Source organism: Sus scrofa, chromosome 7 (assembly GCF_054392235.1).
Source record: "Sus scrofa isolate SSC_HxYL_T2T_F1_AM1 chromosome 7, Sscrofa_HxYL_maternal_Yorkshire_Landrace_v2.0, whole genome shotgun sequence".
Lineage (NCBI taxonomy): Eukaryota > Metazoa > Chordata > Mammalia > Artiodactyla > Suidae > Sus > Sus scrofa.
In genome coordinates this window covers 17,966,222-17,990,068 of record NC_139389.1, presented here as the reverse complement: position 1 = coordinate 17,990,068, position 23,847 = coordinate 17,966,222, and the positions used below count along the sequence as shown (strand labels likewise).

Below are 23,847 nucleotides of genomic sequence, written 5' to 3'. Positions count from 1 at the left end.
TGCTGATCAGGGAAGGGAGGGGATGCAGAGACAAAGGAGGAACAGTCAAGGACAGTTTAGAGCCCTTCCTTGTCCTTCTCCCTGGCTTAATTGGACCCTAAACACAATCAGCTAAAGATTAGCCACCCTGAACACAATTGCCTCTGGGTTAAAGATTATCAGCACATGTTGTTTTTCAGGAACTTTCCTGGTTTGTTCTAATCTCTGATCAATACGCCCTTTTCACAAGTACTGTGATTCTAGGCAATAACCCAGATGGCCACCATCATGATCACACCTGGATCTCCTGACTCCAGCCTTGATGACTAAGATTCCCCCCAAAAAAGAAGAATGCATGTTTGTCCCAATCCTTATTCCTTTCCAAAAAACCTGTTTTTCTCTTTTTTACTATAACACTCCCTGCAGTTCTTTCCAGTTGGGGGCACAGTCCCTAAGGCATTAGCCTGCTGTGACACCGCCCCCCCACCTTTGCCTGGCAAAGCAATAAAGCTATTTTTTTTCCTCCTCTACCCCACACTCTGTTTCTGTGTTTCATTTTGGCACCAGCAGACAGGCTGAATTTTTGGGGGGCATAACTGATAACACACAAACCAAAGATAATGTCAATATACATATCAGATATTCAAGTGTTTTTGGTTTCCTTAGTGATATATACTTTTCCATGAACAATGTATCTGACCAGTAAGTATACAGACAAAAAAGTAATGAGTTAGAAAATAATATGTAGTAGTTGGTTATCTGCACAGTCTCAATTGACATTATGAGAAAGATCTACACCAAACATCCCCCCAGTCTGCAAAGAACCGCAGCTGTTACTGATGACACATATTCCAAATATTCCCACATGTTTCTACCATGTGGCCTGAAACATAGAAGATGCTCAATAAATGGTTTTTGAGTTAAAGAAGAACTTGTGATGTTTTGAAAAGATCTTTATAATAACAAAATGATAAATTCTTCGAAGAGTTAAATGGCAAAAAATTTTCACCTTCATAATATATTATCAGCTATTCCTTGCACACCAATGCCTTTCTTCTCCCGTGTCTAAAGTATGATTTCTGATGATATTTTAGAGAAAAAAGATTAAAAGGTACAATGGTTCAATTCTTGGTAGTTCCTAGATGGAATGTTTAATGAATTGTCCCCTTCTGATGTGTTTTCTAGTGAATTTATTTGGAGGCAGTAAATCAAATGTAGGGGATTGTTTTATTCTTCTTTCTAATTTGAATTTTGAAACTTTACATTAATTTATAGTTCCTAAAGAAATTGGCAAGATAGCTGGGCTCTTGTGGAATTATTTGGGGGCAACTTCAATTTTAGGCCAATTACAATGGTTGTACCTAGAGCAAATTGATTTTAAGAGAAAGGACTAGTTTTATATATAGTTAAAAAGGGAGAATTTATAAAAGAAATAAAGAAAAGGAAACAAGAAAATGACTAGAAGTACTCCATCTTACATTTGGAAAGAACCAGGTTATAGGAATTTTCTGAGCATAACTCTTTTGTTGTGTTACATCGTGATGAGAGAGGCAAACTCATTTTAAGGTGAACATTTAAACAAAATGGTAAATTGGTTTGAGATGTTTCTTTGTTAGTTAATGACTTAAACTTTTCTTTAAACTAGGAAAGAGAAGGATTAGAACGAAGAAAAGCTGACAGGTCATCTTGAACAATTATGAAAATAGGATTAAAAGTAAACTCTAAGTTTATTTTTTATTTTTTGTCTTTTCTAGACCTACAGCATATGGAGGTTCCCAGGCCAGGGGTCTAATCAGAGCTGTAGCTGCCAGCCTAGCCACAGCCACAGCAACGCCACATCTGAGCTGCATCTGTGACCTACATCACAGCTCATGGCAATGCTGGATCCTTAACCCACTGAGCAAGGCCAGGGATTGGATCTGCAATGTCATGGTTCCTAGTCGGATTCGTTAGCCACTGAGCCACGACGGGAATTCTGGTAAACTCTAAGTTTAAAAACAAATAAAATGTTTAATGAGTGTGAGTAAATCAAGGCACTCTTTGAATTAGTATTTGAGGTGTAAATTAGAGTAACTAAGAGTCACCAATTAGATGGAAAAATATCAAATTTTTAACATTTATAACATATATCATGCTAGTTTTAAAACACATTTAATTTTTCCAACGGTATTCAGAGGACCAAATTTTTATTTTAAAAAATGTTTAAAAATTGAGACAGTTTGCATATCATAAACTTTAATACTCCTGTGAAGGTCAAAGGAATTTTATAGATTACCAGGGTGTCAGTAAGCCATCCGGTGGCCTCTTACCCATAGCGTAAGACTGAAGTTCTTAGAGGTGATAAAGAAAACTAAACCTGCAGAGGGGTGGCTTCGTCACATTGCCTTGTTTTGAGTCCCGACTTGAAAAATTAAACCACTAATTTATTTGTGTTTTACCTTCAATAAATATTTGAGAATATGCTATTAAAAGGAAAATGCCTTTGCTAAACATTAAGAAGGATAAAAAAGAGAATATGACATGATTTCTAAAAGAAGTCATAAATGTAGTGACAGTTCAAGATACAAATATGACAACGGAAGTATATGACAACAACTTTCACACAATTAGTACATGTTGCGGTAAGAATTTTAGAGTTTAATGATGATGTTGGATTTGACTTTGTATAGGTAGACAGAATATGGTTGATAGTTCAAGTGGGTAGTTAAGGAGCAGAACAAACTGGGAAAATTCTGATGAGAAGAATGTTTAATTGAGCTTAGCTAGACTATAGATTTTGTTTTGTTTAGGGACTTAATGGAGATAATGATGAAAATACAGGTTGGGTCAAACTGGTGGAGGAGTTTTAATTCTTCTCTAAATTTTTTCCAGATAATCCCATTGGCAGTGGAAGAATATTCTATGATGTTTAAACTGGAAAATATCCCAGTGTGGTATTCTATGAAGATCTGGGAAGAAAGAGAAGAAAGTTGTTATTCTGTACCAGGTGTCACTGATCCAATCAATCCTTTGGTAATAGAGCTGAAGTCTCAGTTCCTATCACAAAGCTTACACCTCATCAAATAAGAGTTGTAAGTACATTTTGCAAATGGAAACTTTTGTTTGCTTGTCATTGACTTGGCCTTTGTTATTCTAACTTCTCTGACAGAACTGAGTTGACAGATCCCCAAATCCTTGCTTAAAAATCAGACTAAGTGGCACTGCCATTCCCACATTTATCCAGACAGAACTTAAGGGCATAAACCCCTCTAAGGAATGTCCAGGTACCTGCTCTGCCATCTGACCACTAGTGGGCAGGCACAGCCCTTGGATCTGAGGAAAACTTCCTATCTCAGAGGGGAATCAGGGTCAACCATTTCAGGGGCAGTTCTTTCACTGCTTAATCCAACCCGGCCGACTTAACAATATAAACTGTAGATTTACTGCCTCTGTCCCCTGAGCACTCAGCCACCACGTTCCCTCTAAAGGTAATTCCACGTGGTAATTAACTGTGAAATATTGAGTGGCCAGTGTCTGACCTGAGTGTTTGTGCCAAGCAAAAGTTTCACTTGAGCTTTTTTTTTTTTTCTTCGTTCTTTCTTTCTCTCTTTCACTGCCAGTTTGTATGTGTGTTTTTAAGTATTAACTCTCATGGAAGCACATGCCTATTTAAAATTCCCAGACGATGAGTCAGACCTGTTCAGTGAGGTTCCTGGAGAGTCACATGATGTGGTTTGATGAAACTTCACCTTATGAAAGGTTGAAGAAAATAAATCAGAAGAGCTCTTTCATATTTATATATATATACACACACACATATATACTTGATTATGTATACGTGTGTATTATACATATAATTTTGTAAAAATACACACAAAAAAGAGAGACAGAAAGACACATACATGCAGAAATTTTAAAATCCCTTTGCTTTTGCTCCTTTCCTGTTCCCTCTGTACATATTTAAAAAATCTGGTGATCCAATAGGTCATGCTTCTGTGTAACAAGAAGAAAGCAAAAGCCCTATAGCCCTGCAAGGTATGCCTGGGTTGTAGTTAAATGTCTACCCCCTGGATTAACAGTAGTGAGCCTATAAATCTTAATTCCAATGTGGTAGAGACATGGCATTGATGAAATTTAGGATTTATGAGGTGTTCCATTCATTATCCTGATAATACACTTTAGGCTTATCTGGATCTCTAAAAAAACCTCTATTTTAATCTATACTTTTCTTCAAATCAGTTTGAAGCTTCATGGTATAACTAATGTATCTTGATAGCTTGACCAATACAGTAGATGGCTTCTTGTTAATAATCTAAATCATAATAGTTTTTGAAGCATTTCAAAGCAGTTACCCTATATAATGTTTCAAAGTATAAACTAATTCTAGGAGTGATTTAGGAGTGAAAGAAAACCTTATTTGCTAATGGACCCTAGCTATAGGTGGAATTGAGTCATTCCTTATGAAGATATCTTAATTATAAAATAATAAGTATTCTAGAAAGCTCCTGCCTCAAGATGAGTGTTGGCAGAGAGCAAGAAGGCAGAGTTCCTTCCAAAGAAAAGGTTCTCTTCAAAATATTGGGTGCACACAACACTTTAAAGAGTGTCTTCGTGTTTTAAGAAATCACAGAGGATATAACACCAACTAAATTGGCAACACTGATTCATTCATTTCATGAACATTGATTGAGAGCCTACTATGTGTCAGACACAGATAGCTGTTAGAGAATCAAAGAAAAGTATATTATAATTTCACTCACAAGCACTCCTAGTTTGAGGGATGAGAATTGCATAAGCAAATAGTTATAAGTTCTGGAATGTGGAAAGTACTATGAAAACACAGGTGCAGAAATGACTAACTTTGTCTAACAGAATTTGATAAAACTTCACTGAGGAGGTGATACTTAAGCCAGATCTTTAGAGATAAGTAGGAAATGAGTTGCTGAAAAATCAGTAAGGCAGAGATTAAAAAAAAAAAAAAAAAAACAGTATGAGAGTTGGAAAGGGGCAGCTGAAAGAGAAAGGCTAATCAAAGACATCATTTATCACTGGCCAGAGCAGGCTTGTGTTAGGGAGGCTTGAGCATGCCATTCATCGACACCTTTATTCTGAGCCAATCCAGAAGCTCGCCATGTTCCAGAGGAGGGTTTATAACCAGGAAGAGGAAGCCAGTAGTAATATAGGCTCTCTTTCATTTGGTTATTCATTCTCTGCCTCTGTCTCTAAGTCCTTCTTTCCCTCTCTCTCAGGCTGATTGTCTCATTTATAGGTCTGAAAATGTTCTTTTGAAGATTGGCATCACTTTCCATTAGATTCTACAATTGACTTATCACCATGTCTAGTTACAGACCAGACTTACTGCTACTGCTGTATCTAAAATCCCTGAATTCCCGGAGGGAAAAATCTTAGCTGACTAATTGATCCATTGCACCATGGTCAGGACTAGAACCACCATCTACATACATGAGTCCTGGAAACAGACCTCTGTGGAATGGGGAGGATATTCCCAGGATGGGCAGGCTATGGGTTGAGCATCACCCCAAGAGTTATCAACTGCATGTGATAATTCTACTTTAGATGCACCTAAGGGATTTGGGGATATAGTATGTCACTGTTACCTTTCACGTAAGGCCTATTTATATTTGCTGAGGTCATTTTCTATAACTTTTACTTCTTTTTGTAACTACTTTTAGGGCGCTTGGAGAAAAATTAAAAGGATGCTGGCATGTCCAGAAAGGTGGATTTTTAAAATGAACAGAATGATAATGGTGGGCTGGGTCATAAAACTTGAGTCAAAGTGAATATTTGTGATTATTTCTTCCTTATTCCCCTATGGTCACTACCTTCAATTAAGTAAAGAAGGCCAATTATACTATGGGTTAAGTGTGATGCAAAAGCTATATAGAACTAGAAATCATTCTTTTGGAAGCCAGTTCCTTCTCATGGTCTGAACCTAAGAACCAACTTTCAAAACCTTCCATTGCTTTGTATGTAAGAACCAACTTTCAAAACCTTCCATAGCTTTGTAGAGGCCGTAAGTAACTGGAATTTCTCCCAACATATTTCTACAATGGAAAGATGAGGCAGCTGGTTGTTAAAAAGACTCCTTAAGCTTTGTCTTATTTCTTTGTTATTTTTATTCTCATTATTCAATTTCTCATATCAATGCTGGCTAGTAGGTCACAAGAAAATGGGCTTTTCACTATGACTTCAGTTACTTTGTGGGAATTATTAGAAAATAACTTTGGTCCAATGTTTCCAGAGACACGTCGTATCCAAACATAATAAACACTTTTGAATCATATCTAAATTAGTCTAAACTGTAGTAACAAAGGTAACTCTAGCTGTTCCAATAAATAAACTCCTAAGTATCAGTGGTTTATTACTTGATCACTTAAGGTCCAAGACAAGTGTCCTTGATTGCTAAATGGCTCTTTTCCATGTTTCAGAGAGCTGACCCCATTCCACCCTGTGGTTCCACCAGGTTCCACAAATAGTTTCCAAGGTCATCATGAAAGAGGAAAGAACGTAGAAACTGGCATGTGGGTAGTTTGCATGGGCCAAGCCTAGAAATGATAGACATCACTTCCACCTGTCTATCCAATTGGCCAAGAGTCAGTCACATGGCTGAGCATAAATGTTAGCATAGCTACATCCTGGCAAGAAGAATAAGAAATAAATGGGGTGAAAAATTGCTAGTTTCCTCACAAAGTTCTTGGTAAATTTTGTTACAGTTCTTTCCTTTTGATGTGTAATAATAAAAATGTATGAATTTATTTAATATAAATGGAACTGGAAAGTACTCAGCCAAATTTGTTAAATTCAGTGTACATATAAATTACTATGACAAAGTGCTCCTTATACTCTACTGTTGTTTATAATCTTAATAGGTATTAAGGAGCTTTAAACACAGGCAACGTTTGACATGTCCTTGAGAGTTGGGTTCTGTAGTCTTGGGTTGTGCATAGGTATCAAAAAAGAGAAATAGAATGTTCTAAGTATGAGGAAATACACTGCTATTTTCCCATGAAGGTCATTGGTTTAAACAAAACTGTTTTATTCATTGTTCCTTGTTGTATAAAGCAAATACTCCTAGAAATTGTCAATAAAATACTTCATTATTCTTAAAGTGATACAATCATTATTCTTAAAGCACTACCACTATTTTAGTTATGGCTGTGCAGATTATTATATTCTACTCAAACTGATGATGATACATACTTTCTCATACTACTTTGTATTATTTCAGGATAAATTTAATATTGTTCTAAAACTTTTCTCTATTCTTTTCTCCATTCTGTCTCTGGTAATTAACTTCATTTCTTTAAATTTTCAGGGTTTTTTTTTTCCTGGTTTCTTATAGGCGATTAAGGTGAAGAACTAATTTTGTAGCTGGAGGAAGAAGGAGTGTAAAAACTATGTTTGGAGTTTTTTTATTTTTTGTTTTTAATCAGTTCCAGTCCCTGGATTTTTATCTGTACCTCTCATTACAGTCTCTGGAGTAAGTGTTTATGGTTTGACTCCTAGAAAAAGTTGTCAGATGAAATCTGGGAACACCCAAGGAATAACACAATACCACAGAGTTAATATGATTGATGATATCATAGCTCATTTTTAACAGATGTCAAAAGAAGGAAAATCAAGCTGCCATTCCACATACTGAGCCCTTGTTCACTTAACAGAAGACCTTTATAAGTAAATCATGATTAATAATAAGTATTCAGTATGGTAGGTGATGGGCATTCAGATTACTCTTGGACTTTCAAAAGAAAAACACAAGACATGAAAGTCAGAATTTCTAGAAAAGATGCACAATTTTTTTTCTCATGCTGTATATGACCACAATGTTTAATTTGGCATTGGCGAATGGATTCTAGTTAGGAAAAGTTTCTTTTTAGAAATAGAACCACATCTGTGGCACTCTAAAAAAATCTCAGATGCATTCAGTCTTAAAAGCTGCTTTTTAATAACGGCCAAATTAAGTTTCACTTTCCAACAGTGTGCTGACTGAGAGAGACAGTAGAGGTGGTACTTTTAAACAACATACGCAGGAGTTCCTCTGGTGGCTCAGCAGTAATGAACCCGACTAGTATCTGTGAGGATGAGAGTTTGATGTCTGGCCTCACTCAGTGGGTAAAGAATCCTGCATTGCTCTGGCTATGGTGTAGACCGACAGTTGCAGCTCCTATTTGACCCCAAGCCTGGACACTTCCATGTGCTCCGCATGCAGCCCTAAAAAGACAAACAAAACAAAACAAAACAAAAACCAATGTATGTATGTAAAAATAATTTAGGGAAAGTAAAAGAAAACAATTAGGTCTGATTTAGTTATAGAAAAACTGTAATTTCTTTGCTGAATCTCATGTACTGAATCAGATTATCTTCTTCACATATACTTCAGCATATGTTGATCATCTCCAATAAAAGGACAAATCAGTTTGACTTATCTTGTAATCTTGTAGATCATCTGAAACTTTGACTTATTTTAAACTTGTAGACTTATCTGTAAGATACATTCACCAGCAGCTGTAACATTCCTCTCCTAAGTAGGCCCTCACACCGCTTTGGGGGATATGGACAAGGATGGTGGACACTGCAAATCCACCTACGTAAAAGTGATGCTAGGAAAGAAAGAGGTCCCACATAAGGAAAAGTACTGGCTCTTTCCTAAAGCATCTGAGGAATTTCTTACTTTTGAAACTTGCTGTCCTCCCATACTTGATATTATTGATGGTCACTCAGGCCTACACAGGCTGGGTATGTTGTGTTTGGCAGTAGCCTATTTCAATTTAAAATTTATACTCATGGAGTTCCCGTCGTGGCTCAGTGGTTAACGAATCCGACTAGGAACCAAGAGGTAGTGGGTTCGATCCCCGGCCTCGCTCAGTGGGTTAAGGATCCGGCGTTGCTGTGAGCTGTGATGTAGGTCGCAGATGCAGCTCAGATCTGGCATTGCTGTGGCTGTGGCATAGGCCAGCAGCTACAGCTCCGATTAGACCCCTAGCCTGGGAACGAACCACCATAAGCTGCAGGTGCAGCCCTGGAAAAGGCAAAAAGGCAAAAATAAATAAATAAATAAATAAATTTTATACTCAGAAATCTTTTTCTATTAAACACACAGACATGTGGGCAGACACACAGACAGACAGACAGACACACACACACACACACACACACAGGCGTGCATGTACCCAAGAAAGAACTTTACTTGGGTTTTCTTTAAAATACCAGTGGCATACATAGTACTCATTGTTAGTTACCATTAATTTAGATGACCAAAGGGAGGCAAAAGCACTTTAGACACCGTGTCTCATTTTAAGTTGAAAACAGAATGCTAGAATTTCATTCTGAAAAAAATTCTTGGGTGTCGTCTCTATTTTTAACTTTGCAATTCAGCAGTCTTAAGCAGGTGTCAGTCAAGGTGTTCTACAGAGGATCAGAAGGATTTTAGACTTTGCAGAACACAGTCCTCCTCACCTTCGCCTTTATGTTGAGAAAGTGGCCAGGGACAAGCCGTACACAAATGAACACGTCTATGTTCCTTTGGTAACGCTCACCCTTTGTGTTAACTACAATTCCTTTTCTCACAGAGATGCTTAGAAAGCATTTTCAAATTATTCATCATGTTAGCTTTTAATCCGAAATATGGACATAAAACATCGTGTCCCCCATTCATTATAAAGAATATGACCCATCTGCTCCATTGAACAGACCACAAACCTGTCATCTTCTCTAAGCTTTGCGGAGGGCAGTGAGGGCCTGTAGGAACTGGGCAGTAAGTTCATCTGTCAGCTCACAGCTGAAGAATTTGAAGCAAGAACACGGAGTTCTGATTCCACAAGAGGCTCTATTTAAAAGGACGCTGATGAGAGGCCTAATGTTCAGGACGACGAAGGACAGTCTTGAAAATAATAACTTACTTTTCCTGAGCAAAGCCAACTCTGAAAAAGGATGATGTCTACAAATGAGGCCTCATAAAAGATTATAATTAAACACTGATGCTCCTCAGAGTGAAAGAGCTTTGAGATAATGACTACAGTGGCACGGATTGTACCAATGAGAACAAGATGTCACAATTATATATTTGCAGGTTGATTTAATCTGACAGGATTCTTAGCAACAATGAACTTGGTCTGTCTGTGCATAACAACACAGCCTATGTGTTCTACAAATGAAGCTCTGTTTCTCTTTTATAAACTTACATGTGTCAATTAGCAAACTTCTTAATCTAGCTGGACATTCTTATCACTGGAGGTCCAGTATAAGTCTTCATTCGGTGTGGCACAGCCTTTGTAAGACATCCTTTTTATTTAATTAAAGTCCTTAAAAAATCTTTATACAAGTAGGAAGGTCTTTTTTTCCATTATTTGTTTTTTGAATGTTCTCTCATAGAAAGTTCTAATTATTCTATCTTTTGAAGTATCCCTAACAGAGAAATTAGCAGCCAGTTGGTTGCACTGTTTCTCACAGTTCATCAAAGAGAGAGAACAGGCTATATCAAGATTTAGAAAACTATGGCCCTTGGGCCAAATCCAGCCTACCACCAACTATTCTATGTGGCCCACAAGCTAAGAACATTTTTTTACACTTCTAAATGGTTGGGAAAAAATTAAAGGGAGGATTTTTGACTACTGAAAATTATATTATACACAAATTTCAGTGTCCATAAATAAAGTTATATTGGAACACAGCCACATTCATTTTTTTGTTTGTTCTTACGAAAGTCTATTGCTGCTTTCACGCTACAACAGTAGAGATGAAGAGTGCGATGGAGACAGTGGAGACGGCAAGGCCTTCAACAGTTACTTTCTGGCCCCTCAAAAAGTTTGCCTACTCCTGGACTACATGAACCTTCTAATTTCCTTTCCAATCTTTATTTTAATGTGAATGTTATCATCTCTTTTCCAGTTCCCACTTTTGCTTTGATTTTGGGGATATGGGAGGTTTCGGGATAGAGACAGAGGAGCTCAAGCCTAGGGGCCCAAGTTTGCATGTGACAATGCACCCCATTGAGCTTTGGGCTCTTTCCTGTGAAATACTGAAGTCATTCAAGACAACATGGATCAAAATGCCTACCATCCAGTGGGTTAACCATCCGGCGTTGCCGTGAGCTGTGGTGTAGGTTGCAGACGCGGCTCGGATCCCGCGTTGCTGTGGCTCTGGCGTAGGCCAGTGGCTACAGTTCCGATTCGACCCCTAGCCTGGGAACCTCCATATGCCGCGGGAGCGGCCCAAGAAATAGCAACAACAACAACAACAACAACAACAACAAAAGACAAAAAGACAAAAAAAAAAAAATGCCTACCATTTACGGAGTGCTTTAAAATGATAAAGCTCTGTCACATACATGTCTCTCTTGATCCTGCACACTGATGTATTCCCTTCGAGGAGGGGGAAACTGAGGTCTGGCTAAGTTCACCGACTTCCCCAAAATCACGCAACTAAGACGTGGCGGAGCGCAGACTCTATTCCTGACTCTGAATCTTGTGTTGTTTCTACATTACCACCCTCAGGAAGTAAGAGATATGAACAAAAAAAAATCTGTGCTCTGACAGTTATTGTTGTCTGGGATTCATGCACAAAACTCACAAGAAGTGGACCTGGGGAAGAACGTCATTTCTCTTCCCTGTCACCCGGACTTAAAACCTGCAGCAGCTGCAGGATGGTCTCCCTTTCTCTAAACAGAGTAGAAGAAAGCAATGACATGCACATTTATAACCAGAGCCATCTATGTACCAAAGAGGAATTAAGAAGTAATACTCATCCCTACAGGAAGTAAAATAATAAGTCACCCTGATTCTATGCCGGTCTCCCTAAGATCAGGCAATGGACTAAATGTATACATCGCCCCCAAATTCATATGTTGCAAACTTAGCCCCATGTAATGGTATTCACTGGTGGGCCTTTGGGAGGTCATTAGTTTATGGGGGTGGAGCTCTCATGAATGGGCATAGTGCCCTTATAAACAAGACCCAGAAACCTCCCTGCCTTCCTCAGGCAAGGGAGGACAGAGTGATAAGACAGCTGTCTATGAACCTGGAAGCAGGTTCTCATCAGACACTGAAACTGCTGACTCCTTGACCTGGGATTTTCCAGAAATAAATTTCTGGTGTTTATAAGCCACTCATACAGTAGTATTCTTGTTATAGCAGCCCAAATAGATTACGATGGACCCCTCCCAAACAGCAGCCAAAGTGATCTTTTGAAAACCCCAAATCATATCATTAAAATAAATCAGAAATGATCATAAGGTTATACTTTGTTTTGCCTTCCTATCCCTCTCTCTCCTCCCCAACTCATCTCCTGCCATTTTCCTTCTCTTTTGATCCATGCTAGCCAACTGGTCTTCTTGTCTTGATGATGATGGCTCATTTCTACCCTTGCTATTTCATCAGCCTGGTAGCAAGCTGGTGGGCCTTATTATTACCCAAGAACTCAGGGGTCACTTCTTCCTATCATAAGAACTCTACTCAAATGACAACTTATCTTCAGAAACACTGTCTTTGACCACTTCATTCATCTCTCTGTATTTGATGATCTGATTTGTTTATTTTTAGCCTAATTCTACTCTAGAATTATCTAATTTAATTATTGATACAGTTCTTTAATATCTATCTTCCTCCAATAGCATATCAGCTCCTCTGGTGCAAGAGCTTTGCCCATCTTTTTCACCAACACCGAGACGACTGCATGGTACACACTCAATAAAGGCTAAATGGATGAATAAGTCAGTATGTGTGGCCTTTGAAATGTTTTCCTTTTTTTGAGATATACTCCTCCTTGTTGGTGATAAGGCAAAACATACTATTTCAACCAAAAGATATACTGTCAATTAGCAGGATAAGAAATATATGAGACAACCTAGGATGTAAAATTATGACTTCAACCAGGAAAGAAAAGTAAATTCTATAATGATTTTATTGTTTATAGCAACCATAAATATTTCATCTGTAAACATTTTTCCCACAATATTCATTTGAAGCCTAGGCTTTGCAGTGTTGTGGCCTGCCATGATTTCAAGGCACCAGGGGTTTAATAGGTATCTTAAATTCCTAAACTATCACTTTTTGATGATACAGCATGAAAGTATCTGAACAGAAAGCTGAGAACCCTTATTTAACCAGCTACTCCTATGGTTCACCTCCTTTGAGGCAAATGCATTTTGATTGGACCCATTTTGAATAACAACAGCCAGCTTTGCCAGTACTAACTCATCAGAGGCATCAGTGGCAAGATTTTCTTAAATTCAAATCTGTATGTACGTGTGTGGGTAAATAGATTAAAAGTCATATTTAAACCTTCTTTAAATGAGTATTGTTAAATAAATTGAAGATCCTAAAACTGCACAATACCTTAGAAGCACCAAATCTGAACTGAGCAAACTCATTCTGAAATGTCTTTTAAGATAATATAACTTCATCAAGTTCTGTAAGTATTAAGAATGCATGGTTTAGTTCTAAGGTGGACATGAAGATGAAGTTGAATTATGCGTGAGACATGGGTGATTTAATGAACCATGGAAAGCACATTTACCTCAAGGGGACAAAATGTGCTTGGTGTATTTCAAATTTAGAAGGGATACTTCTGAAAAAAAGCCATCTTAACTACACTGCAGTGGAATCAGCTTAGAGAAGAGAGATGTATGGTTGAAATAGTTAATGTGGAGTTGATTGCTAAGAAAAATGTCAGTTTGCATGAGTTTATAAGTTTTCCCGTCAGGATCATTCTCTCTCTCTCTTTTTTTTTTTTTTCAGCTGTACCCTTGGCATATGGAAATTCCTGGGCCGGGTATGGAACCCGTGTCTTAGTAGAGAGCGGAGCTGCTGTAGAGACAATGCTGGATACTTAACCTGCTGAGCCACAGTGGGAACACCTGCCAGGATCATTCTGGCCACCAAGATTTCTCATCCCATGGTACCTGGAATTTTGTAAGTTATTTTTCCCCTATACACTGAAAACATATGCTATTTTTTAATCCAAAATCACTTAGTAAATGCACAGGCATAAGAATGTGCCAGGTACAGTGTCTGGTATGGAGAACGATCAGTCAGATGCTCTTTGTCCCTGTTACTTAAAATCCTTGATAGTTGTCCTAAAGGAGATAATACAGTTCACATCAATGAGTAAATGATTTTAACAGCAGAATATTTGCTTTTAAAAGATGCGTGAGGACAAAGAGTCATAAAAGAAAGAAACGGTTCTTTAATAGAAGGACCTATGTGTTTGTTTGTTTGTTTGTTTGTTTCCACATAAGTAGACCAGATATTCTTGGGAAAGAGATCATTTTCATACTTTAAAAAAAAAACACTGTATAGACAAATTATTCTCCACTTCTACGTGGGTCTGACTGTGCCACTAAAATTACTGAATTAAACTTACTATAACTAGAGGTGGTAACTGGATAACGGCCTCCCCCTGACAACTGAATGCATGCACCAAAGTATTTATGCACAAAGCAGAAGGCCTTTTAAAGTAGTAAGAATCCAATTTCACTGTCATTATTACCATTGTGCCAAATGACTTGTAAAATAAAATAAATGAGATCTACAGCACCTAGCAAGCTAAGACAACCCCCAATTCATCATGCCTCTGTAAAACTACACTCCGATGGTCTCAAAATGAGGGCGAGAGAGAGGATTAGTTCTGACCTTCCACTGATCAGAACAAAGTGTTATTCTTGATCTCACTTCACTGGTTTCTGACTAGCATAGCATTTTTTGTATTGTCTTATTTTTCTCTCTTCATAAATCAAAAGAAGAATCTAAAAAGAGCTATAGGACTACTTCCTTCCTGTAGTTTTACACAGAAAACTCCCTTTGCTGCCATTGGAGTGATTTGGAGCTGAACAAATAGGGAAAGGCTAGGCTCCAGGTGGAAACTGCCAATTCCATGAAATCTCCAGAGGAGGGGATCATGATGGATCTTGGGCAGAGTTTGAAAAACATGTTATCATCACCAAACTGCAGATTCCATGTTTACTTTTAGTGACTGGAACTCTGCAACAGAAAAATAGCAAGTGGCAGTGGATGAAAAGAGAAATATGGAGGGCAGATTTTTTTTTTAATTGAAATATAGTTTATTTAAAATGTGTTAGTTTTAGGTGTACAACAAAGTGATTCATACATATCCTTTTTTAGATACTTTTCCATTATAGGTTATTATAGTATATTGTATAGATTTCTCAGTGCTATGCATTCAGTCCTTTATTTATCTATTTTATATATGAAGTAGTATGTATATGTTAATCCCCATATCCTAATTTATCCCTCCCCCCTCGCATCTGGTAACCATTCAAGTTTGATTTTGAAATCTGTGATTCTGTTTCTGTTTTGTAAACTCTTTTGTATCATTTTTTATTAAATTCCACATATAAGTGATACCATATGATATTTGTCTTATACTCTGACATGTCATTTAATATGACAATCTCTAGGTTCATCCATATTGGATGAAACCAACTGGATACAAATAGCATTATTCCATGCTTTTTTATGGCTTAGTAATATTCCACTGCATATATGTACTATGTCTTCTTTACCCATTTTTTTCTGTTGATGGACAGTTAGGCTGCTCCATGTCTTGGTTATTGGTGTGGCACTGAACTTTGGGTTGCATATAGCTTTTCTTTTATAATTATGGCTTTCTCTGGACATAGGCCCAGAAGTGGGATTGCTGGATCATATAGTAGTTCTATATTTAGGGTTTGTGTTTTTGGACTTTTAAAATATATATAAAATATACAAAATATTGAGAACCTCCAGTGATAAGTCTTGACTTTGCTCCTGTGAAAGCTGTTCAAAAATGTTTGAAATAGCCCTTTCACCTTATCTCATTGTATGAACCTGAGAAAAGCTCCCAGCCTATACATATTATCCAAAGTATATATAATATGATTTTTCAAAAGAATAACATGCATGCTGCAGTATTTTAAGTCACTTGAATATCTAAATCAAATAAAATTTAGCAATTACTGAGGGTTTTTTGGTTTGTTTTGTCTTTGTTTTGTAAATCCATCTTGACATGAAGTGACAATACATCTTCTTTAGGGAGAATTATTCCTCAATGCAAACCAACCATGCAACTGACAGTGTCAAGGATAAACTTATTGTTCCCTATGGCCTATTGTTTGGCCTGAATTATATTCACATTTAGTGTGATTTAGTTGAAAGGGTATGGGTTTGGAGGAAGACAAATCCGATTACAAATCCTTACTCACCATTTACTACTTGAGTCACTTGGCCAGTTACCTGAAACAACTGATTCTCAGATTTCTATCTAGAACTGTATTAATATTTAGGTATTTGGCTTTCCTATTATTGTTTGGGGGATTATTACATGTCAGGCAATTTCCTAAGTGCTTTACCATTATGTCAGTTAATGCTATAATAACACTGATATATTAACCATCATCTATATTTTAGAAACTGTCACTCAGAAGAGTGACTTGTCTTGTCTACTTTAGTAGCTTGTAAGCAGAAAAGGAAAATTCACATTCAGAGGTGACCCCAAAGCTTGTGCCATACTCATTGCTATACAGAGATCAGGGAGACAGCATCTCCCAGGCATACCCTGCACGCCTAAACACTGGCCTATAACTTCACTCCCTGCACCTCCCTGGTTGGTGCCATGACTCCTATGTCTTGCTGATTTCTGGGCTTAGCTTAAAGCTAAGACCTTTGTTTCTCAGTCTCTTAGGAGTTAGAGACCATGTGGGGCTCCAGGACCAACACTTAACTCTACCCATTGGCCTCTAGAGTTCTAGTCAGTCTACATCTCAGGGCACTGGGGGTTCTGTCTTTGTGGGACTAAACGGAGTACCCTAGATTTTAAACCTGTTTCATGCCACAGTGCATTTTATCCTCCCATACCTTCCAGGATTAACTTATTTTTTTTATTAAGTCTTTCTTACCTGGTTGCAACTATGACACCTATCTGCTTTCCTTTCTCTTTCCAACCTGTATAGAATATATAATATATATGTGTGTGTGTGTGTATATAAATATATATATATATATATAGGTAACATGGGGTATGTGTATATATACATGTGAATGTGTATTATATATGTGTATATATGCATATGTATATACATTTATATGTGTAGGTACATGTGTGAATGTGTAAATATACATATGTATGTATGTGTATACATAAAAATTTAGAAATACATAAAACTCATCCCACTTTTTCAGAGTACTCTTATTCTATCCTTTTCACTCCCACAGCTTCCAACAAATAGATAGAAATACCATCTTACCATGCTCTGTTAGTGCCCAAGCTCAGGGCATAGGTGCCCTGCAAAATACCCTAAAGCTCATGAAAGAATTTTTTTTGTTGTTGTTGTTGTTGTCTTTTTGCTATTTCTTGGGCCGCTCCCGCGGCATATGGAGGTTCCCAGGCTAGAGATCCAATCGGAGCTGTAGCCACCGGCCTACACCAGAGCCACAGCAACGCAGGATCCGAGCTGTGTCTGCAACCTACACCACAGCTCACAGCAACGCCGGATCGTCAACCCACTAAGCAAGGGCAGGGACCAAACCCACAACCTCATGGTCCCTAGTCGGATTCGTTAACCACTGCGCCACGACGGGTACTCCTATTTTCTTCTTAATCAACAAGTTCTGATGGTTGCAAACACAATACAGATTTAGTATCACCTCTGTAAGATCACAGAAAGGTCAAAACAAAACAAAAAATAAATATTCCATTCTCCTTTTTAAAATCCTGAACATCTTGAACCCATACAAAGATCTTTATTTTTCTCCAACTTAACTAGTGAGATTTTATTCAAAAGACACATTCTGCCACCCTCCCAAAAAATGTGATCATCAAAGTGAAGTATAAAAGCAGAAAAATAAAACAGGGCTTTTTACTCTGGTGAAGGTTAAATTGTTCCTTGAAACATTATACCTAAGTGTTTTTCAAAACTGCAGATTTCAGGGTCAGTTCGTTTTTTGTTTTTTTTTTTTTTCCTCAGGACCAAGTGTTTCATTTAAAATGTAAAGACTCTACCCAATATTCTGTGATAATCTATATAGGAAAAGAATCTGAAAAAGAATGGATGCGTGTATATGTGTAACTGAATCACTGTTGTACAACAGAATTTATCACAATATTGTATATTAACTATACTTCAAAAAACCATAAAAAATGAAAAGAAAAAATAAAACAAAATGTAAAGACTATTAATCCAAAGTTTTCATTAACTGTATACAATAAGTATAAATAAAAATGTTGCATTTTTCACAAAAAGCAAGGAGGTTTTGTGTGGCGTATGGGTTCCCAAGATATATATGTGCATTTAAAGACCAGCAGATTAAAAAAAAAAAAAAATCCGCTGAGCACTACTAATGCATAGACTCCTGTGTTCAAGATTTCTTCTTCCCTGAATGTATGGGGGTGACGAGACTCAGCCTGTGGAAAGCTACGGGGTCATCCATACCTCCATATCTCCAGTGTCTGAGATGGGTGCTTACCTCCCAGTTTGTAACCACAGTTCGAGATAGCCATTTGGAAGTATTTCTATAATAAATAATATGAGACCCAGTATTAATAAAAGAAGCATACATCAAGAAAAGGAAACATAATGCAAACAAATCAGGGACCTGAGGGAACCAAAATAAGAAGAATTTAAGCCAAATGAAGGAAGATGGGCCTGAAAGTCCATGCGCAAGAGATTGAGTATGTGTAGCTAATTTTGGAAAAGTCATTGTGCACTTAAAGAAGCCAAGAGGAAGCAAACATATGCCCCAGTGCTAGGCTGGCTTGGAAAAAGATTGATAAATGGAATATGGTACCACCTTGATGGACAGAAAGAAGAAAAGCCCACATATGTGTAGCAAACATGCTCATTTGATTGAAGTATTGCTTCATTTATTTCCTACTGAGTCAGAATGTGACCTTCAGATCCTTCTCAACATGGCACCTCAATGTCAGTCACTAGAGGTGACCTATCAAGGGACAATGACCTGCCACTCTGCTTAAGTAGCTTTTACCTTCATAGGGAAGTAGCCCAACACCAGTAAATCACTATACCGCACAGCAGAAGGGGGGAATTTTTTTTTAAGTAATGTGACAATAAAACTTGTTTAGCGAACAATGATTTCTGACCCGAGTGACAGCAGAAGGCTTCATGGATGGAGTGGCCTTGGAGTCAAGTAAGCATTTTTAGAGCATAAAAGTAGAGAAGAAATGGAAGGAGATATGAATCCTTTTAGATTGTGAACACGAAAACATATTATTTGGGCTTAGATTTTAGAAGGTTGCTCTATGTGCCATGTTTTAAATCCAGGGAGAGAACAACTTCTAATAAATGGCTAAGATAATTAAAATATTCATGGAACCCTAACAGTGATTTATAGTCTGCAAATATAGCACTGAAGGATGAGCTCCAGAATTCGGTAATTCTCTATTTCTAAATGTAGTTGCCTACATTTCAATGTTATTTATGAGAATACTAATTCTTTTTTATAGTGGTTACATAATCAAGTGTTTCTATGATTTTAAAAAAACTAATAAAATATTGGTCTCATAAAAACAAAATAAATCACATAAGTAATTAAATTTATAATAAATACTTTATTTGTGGGGCATTTTTATGTGATTTATAATTGAATCATCAAATATTCATTTAACATGAGCATGAGGGCACTCTTCACTTCATATAAATGTATTTATGTTTGAAGTGAAGGAAAACTAAAAGCTATGCCAGACTAAATCTGAGCTTAGATATGGGTAAATATGCATTCTTATACTTTCAAGCATGGGATGACTCGTTCTTCAAATAAAGCTTCATATCCAAAGGACAGAATTCTCTGATGACAAGAAAAGAGTGGATTCCAGCAACTTTGGTACTTCCTCATAAGGTCTGCTCTTGCTTGCAAAAAAATTTCAGTTAGGAAAACTTTCTAGAAGCTGACTGAGTGCCAATCACAGTCTACCACTTGGTGTGGTTTTCTTCACTAATTTTGGTGTATTTGTTTTATCCACAGGGAAACTAGTCAACCTGGTTAAGGACTAGACTCTTTCCCTGTAGAAGAGATGATTTTTTAATGGAAATGCACTTGTGGTTTAAACTGCATCTTGTCATTGTGTGTGTCTCCTGGAGCTGTCATAACAGACTACAACAGCCTGGGGGACTCAAACAACAGAAAGCCAGTCCCTCTTCGAAGTTCTGGAGACCAGAAATGTAAAATCAAGGTGTTGCGGGGCTGGATTTTTTTCTGGAGGCTTTCAGGGAGACTCAACTCTGGGCCTCTTCCAGATTCCAGTGGCTACAGGAGTCCCCTGGCTTGTGGCAGCACCACTCCAATCTCAGCCTCCTTCACATGGTTTCTCCTCTTTGTCTTGCCTTCTCCCTTTCTCTTCTCTCAGAGATTCATGTGCCGTTGGATGTAGGGCCTGCCCTAACTCAGGATGATCTCCTCTCAACAACCTTAACTTAATCATGTCCACCTAGATGTTCTCTTAAAATAAGGTCACAGGTCCAAATAAGAAAAAGTCACAGGACGTGGGTGGACACATCTTTTGGGACTCTTCCTGTCAACCCACTGCAGTTGTGTTCTATTATTTTCCCGTTCCTGATTCTGCCCTTTTTGATCATGTGTTTTTGTTTTGTTTTGTTTTGTTTTGTCTTTTTGCCTTTTCTAGGGCTGCTCCTGAGGCATATGGAGATTCCCAGGCTAGGGGTCTAATCGGAGCCGTAGCCACCGGCCTACACCAGAGCCACAGCAACGCAGGATCTGAGCAACCTACACCACTGTCCATGGCAACGCCAGATCCTTAACCCACTGAGCAAGGGCAGGGATCGAACCCACAACCTCATGGTTCCTAGTCGGATTCGTTAACCTCTGCGTCACGACGGGAACTCCTGATCATGTTTTTAAATTAAATAAAAATTAACCTCACACCAGCCAGCATGGCAATAATTAACAAGTCAACAAATAACAAATGCTGGAAAAGGTATAAAGAAAAGGGTACCCTCCTTCACAGTTGGGAATGTAAATTGATACAACCACTATGGAGGTACCACGGAAAACTAAATATAGAACTACCATATGATCCAGCAATTCCACTCCTGGGCATATAACTGGGCAAAACATTCATTCAAAAAAGTACATGAGAGGAAGGATCAAGATGGAGGAGGAGTAAGACAATGCACTCACCTTCTCCCACAAAAACAACAAAAAAACACAGCTACATGTAGAACGATTCATGCAGAACGTCTACTGAATGCTGGCAGAAAAAAATTATACCTCCACAACGGGCAAGAAACCCTCCACATAACTGGGTAGAACAAAAAAGAAAAGAAAAAAAAAAGAGAGAAAGAGCAAGAAAAGGAATCGGGACAGGACTAGCACTCTGAGAGGAAGCTGTGAAAAAGGAACCCATACCCTGGGAAGCCACCTAACCAACAGGGAGATTAGAGGAAATGCAGGGACCTCAAAGTCATGGAGAAAACCACAGCAGGTAGACTGAGGAGGGCAAAGCAGAGTAGGAGCCACAGATACCACCGGCACTACTGCCCCAGACACCACAGCCTGAGACATTAGGGCAGGGGCTGAGCTCTGAGATTCAGGCTCTGAAGTTCAGTTCTGGGGAGAAGACCAGGACTGGCTGTGTGGAGACAGTTTGAGGGGCTAGGGAGTGGTGCGCCATGGGCCGGGGAGCAGAATGCCACAGCCACGGGAACCAGAAGGAGGTCAGGGCCCTCAGGAGAACAGGGTACCACTGTTGGGGAGGGTGAGAGGAGGAGGGATGGACCATCATCGGAATATCTTTCCCTGTGTATGCATAGGCTCTCAGCGAGTGGGGTGCCTCTGGCACAAGCTACAGGTGGCAAGAGGCCACTTGCTCAGGCAATGGGAGACTGGGTGCCTCTTGTGCGGGCTACAGGTAGCTGGGTACCTCTTGTGTGGGCTAAGAGCAGTGGGGGGCTAAGCATGACTTGGAGCTTCCTGTGTGATCTCCAGACAGCAGGGACAAATCAGAGCAGTCATCTCAGAAATGAGAGGGAGGCTTGGCCTACCATCACTAGGAGTCTGTGAACAGGCTCAACCCGTGGCCCCAGTCACCTCAGAGGTTGGCAAAAAAGAGGGCACTGCAGCCCAGTACCACCCATTGTTGCTCTGACTCCCCTGGGAACTCACCAGCCCTGCTGCCATGACTGCCAAATCCTAGGGGTGGCGTCCACACATGCAGGATCACTGTTACTTTCCAGGACCCTGCAACTAGGAGCAGCCTGTACAGCAGCTCTTGCATGGGCTAATTGGGATGGGGTGCACCTGCATGATCTACAGGTGGCAGGGGAAACAGCAGCAGTTATCTCTGACCACAGAGGTGGGCATAGCCTGCTACCACTAGGGCTCCATGAACAGGCACCACTTGTGGCCCCAGTCACCTCAGAAGGCACTGCAGATGAGGACATTGTGACCAAACACCAACAACATATAAAAAAGATCATACACCACAACCAAGCAGGATTCATCCCAGGTTCACAAGGATGGTTCAACATATGCGAATCAATCAACACCACATGCACAAATCAATGTCATACACCACATTAACAAAAGAGAAGTCAAAAACCACATGATCATCTCAATAGATGCAGAAAAAGCACTTGACAAAGTTCAACATCCATTGTTGATAAAAACGCTTACCAAAGTGGATATAGAGGGAATCTATCTTCACATAATCAAAGCCATCTATGACAAACTCGTAGCAAATATAACACTCAATGGAGAAAAGCTGAAAGACTTCCCACTAAATTCTGGAACAAGACAAGGATGCCCATTCTCACCACTTTTATTCAACATTGTATTGGAAGTGCTAGCCACAGCAATCAGACAAACAAAAGAAATAAAAGGTATCCAAATTGGAAGAGAAGAAGTAAAATCATTACTCTATGCAGATGACATGATACTATATATAGAAAACCGTAACAACTGCCACACAAAAACTACTCAAACTGATCAATGAATTCAGCAAAGTAGCAGGATACAAGATTAACATTCAGAAATCAGTCACATTTCTGTATACTAACAGTGAAATATTAGAAAAGGAATACAAAAATACAATACCTTTGAAAATCACACACAAAAAAATTAAATCCCTAGGAATAAACCTGACCAAGGAGGCCAAAGACATGCTGAGAACTATAAAACATTAATCAAGGAAATTAAAGAGGATTAAAAAAATTGGAAAGATAATTCCAAGCAGGAGGCATAACTCTTCCAGACTTCAGGCAATATTACAAAGCCACGGTAATCAAGAAAGTGTGGTGCTGCTACAAAAACAGACATACAGACCAACTGAACAGAATAGAGAATCCAGAAATAAAGCCAGACACCTATGGCCAATTAATCATTGACAAAGGAGGCATGAATATAAAATGGGAAAAAAGACAGTCTTTTCAGCAAATGGTGCTGGGAAAACTAGACAGCCACATGTAAATCAATGAAACTGGAACACACCTTCACACCATGCACAAAAATAAACTCAAAAGGATGTCTGGGAGAGAGATGCCTCCTGCTTGATTTTTGTTCTTCAGAATTGCTGTGGCAATTCTAGGTCTTTTGTGGTTCCATATAAATTTTTGGATTGTTTGTTCTAGTTCTGTGAAAAATGTCTTGGGTAATTTGATAGGGATTGCATTGAATCTGTAGATTGCTCTGGGTAGTATAGCCATTTTTACAGTATTAATTTTTCCAACCCAGGAGCATGGAATAGCTTTCCATTTCTTTAATCTTCTTTAATGTCCTTGATTAATGTTTTATAATTCTCAGCATATAAGTCTTTTACCTCCTTGGTCAGGTGTATTCCTAGATCTTTGATATTTTGGGGTACTATTTTCAAAGGTATTGTATTTTTCTATTCCTTTTGTAGTATTTC

General features: G+C 38.5%; 1 long non-coding RNA gene across 1 annotated transcript in view; it reads right to left on the bottom strand.

Annotated features, from left to right (window-relative positions):
• LOC100512907 (uncharacterized) overlaps positions 1-23,847 on the bottom strand; it is a 1,315,914-nt gene that overhangs the window by 306,376 nt on the left and 985,691 nt on the right. The window contains 1 exon segment of the long non-coding RNA NR_201444.1: positions 18,435-18,480. This is a non-coding gene — a long non-coding RNA (uncharacterized LOC100512907).